Raw genomic sequence first — 2,991 nt, 5'->3', positions numbered from 1 at the left:
GGGGGGGGGGGGGGGGTCTCTTTCTCATGCAGAAAGCTATTTACAGGGAAATGCGATGGATTAGCTGAAGCTCATCAATAGGGAGCGCCTGCTCACCCGGTGCTTTACAGACTGGCCACCAATCGAAGGGAATTTCAATATTTACCTACATCCTCGTTTTGTTAGTTGCAGTTAAGCAAACACGCAATTCGCTAATTCATGTTAGTGGATGAGTGAGACTTGTTTAAGTATTTTCCTTCCACGCTAATGATGATTCATTTGAATGACTTTAGGTGTGAATTTTGACTCACGGGCCATTGAATACAGATAAACAACAGGGTGGTTCGTTTTAACATCTATCCATGAGCCAATTTAACGATCATATTACAATTACATTAACTGGGCAGATAGTTTTGTTCTGACCTATTGTACATATGTTATTTGTCTGTCACACACACACACTCCTGCAAACAGAAGTATATAAAATGTATTCACACACTGTTGGAGTGAGATGAAATACACAAGGATTAAAGGCACCCAACACCACAAAGTCACATCACAAAATGCCAAAACAGTCAAAAGTGCATTCATCAGTCTACATGAATTAAATCGATCGTTTCATGTATTTGTTTTATACAGTGTGGCTCCGATGGCATTAGTACCCCTGCAGAGGCAGATCATGAGGAATTGTTTAGTGTTAGGCTGTACCGGAGATCTTTGAGTTCTGAAAATCATTTTCGAGCTGAGGTTAACAATTGTTTAGGTCCTTTTGATGAAGGAAAGCAAAGCAACAAATTACTGAAAAAGTCTAGTTTGTGTTGGCCGCTACAAAGTATTAACTTAAGGGGGCTGAATAATTTTGCATGCCCAATTTTTCAGTTTTTTATTTGTTAAAAACGTTTGAAATATCCAATAAATTTCGTTCCACTTCATGATTGTGTCCCACTTGTTGTTGATTCTTCACAAAAAATTACAGTTTTATATCTTTATGTTTGAAGCCTGAAATGTGGCAAAAGGTCGCAAAGTTCAAGGGGGCCGAATACTTTCGCAAGGCACTGTATAAAGAGGGGTCGCGCACCTCTTCCGCTGTCTTTCCTGCATGGTGTCGAGTGGAAAGAGGTGAGCGCTCCACCCATTTGTGATTATTTTACTTTTATTGTCCACCCTGGGTCGCATGGGTAAACTTGTTGTGTGCTTTTATTTAGGAGTGAGCTGAGCACTCACTGGAGGCTATCTGTTCTATGTTTTTTCCCTTGTGACCAGGTATGTCCAATTATGTATAATAGTTTGTGTGTTATCACCCTGCGCATCTCTTCCACTCTCTCTTTCCTGCATGGTGTCGAGTGGAAAGAGGAGCGAGCTGAGCACTCACTGGAGGCAATCTGTTTTATGTTTTTTTTCCTCTGTGACCAGCAATAAAGGGCCTCGTTGAATAGCAAATGTGTCGGTCCATGTGTCCCAAGCAAACACAATGCAGCACGGCCGGTGACCAGAGGGACAGGTGAGATGGCGGGGACTAAGAGGACAGCATAGAGACTCAAAGGCGACCGGTTACACCAGCAGCCTGGACTGGCAACGAGGCAAGCCCATGGCAATCAACCTGGCTCCGCTTAAGCCAAATGCTGGCGTGTTCTTGTCGTCAGATGGTTGCATGTTTCTTACAGGACACATCGTGGCTCCCTCCTCAGTGATCCTTGTCCTGTGACTACCACTCACCCGTTGTTTCCTGGATAACGTTTCTGCTGAGTGAACTCACCTCATCATGTCTCTGTGAGTGTCAGTGTTCCTGCAATCCATGTCAACTCACCTCTTCATTTTCCTGGGTAACGGCTCACCCTGTGAATGAACTCACCTCTGCCATCTGACCTCTTCATTCCCATGACCGGGACTTGTCAGCTCCTTGCCGTCTCATCCACCATCCACTCCAATCTGCTGTGCTTCCTCAACCCAACCAACTCCTAGACTCCAGTCCACCTGTCTCCACTCCTCCAACTGACCATCATTTCACCACCATTAGTTACATTGTGCTTCCTGGCTACCAGAGCCTTTACTCTTCATCCTGACTCTTCCTCACTCTGTTCAGCATCTATTCTTCCCAACACATACATACATACATACTATGAACAGTCCTCTCTCGCTGTTGCCTTGATTCTTTCCCCTGCGGTACTGGACACAAGACTACAGAAATCACACAACCATATGCAAGGTAAGGAATTTAACCAAATAGTACATTCTGGGAGCTAGGTAAAAAGAACTAAAGGGACACAACCTAAAACAAACTTGGAATGTAAACAGAGCATAAATGACAGCGAACAGAACCAAACTCCAATGGAAAACAGCCCAAAAAAAGCAAAGACTAAAAACGAGGCAGGTACCGTCTTACGGACTGTACAGAACAGCACAACCAACAGCCTGTGGCAAGAGGAACTGATGAGCAAGTGGGAAAGGAGGGAAAAGGAGGAGGTATACACCCATCAGGCATAGCATTATGACCACATGCCTAATACTGTTTACATAGGAGTCCATGTGGCAGTCGGTCAGCACTCATGTCACTCTGCAGCTCACTGTGCATCTTATGTGAATCCATTTGCTTCCACAGTTCTATTTTCAGGAAGAGCACAGATGTGTCTACAATTCAGTGAAAAACATATGTAAAAGGAGTGAAAACTTGTTAGGGTTGCGTCCCCCTCACCAGGGGGTGAGGGAGAACAAAGGTAAGACTCAAGATGCAGACCCAGGTGCTAGTGGAAAGAAGGAGGTTTAATAGAGAACACAAAGTAACAGAGTCAATGTATGGTACAAAAACAGGATAGGGCAGTGATAACTGAGAAAACCAGGAGGAGCAGGTGAGTAGACAAAATAATGGCAGGAACCAGGAGAGTCGGGGGACCAAGATGGACAGGTGAAATAGACAATAACCAGGTGGATTAGCTAATGCTGTTAGGGAAGCAGAGTACCGAACAAAAAAAAAAAAAAAAAAAAATTTACAAAGCCAGGAAACGGACCCCTTTG

This window comes from Monopterus albus, unplaced genomic scaffold (genome assembly GCF_001952655.1).
Source record: "Monopterus albus unplaced genomic scaffold, M_albus_1.0 scaffold245.1, whole genome shotgun sequence".
NCBI classification, from domain to species: domain Eukaryota; kingdom Metazoa; phylum Chordata; class Actinopteri; order Synbranchiformes; family Synbranchidae; genus Monopterus; species Monopterus albus.
This window is presented reverse-complemented; position numbering follows the sequence as displayed.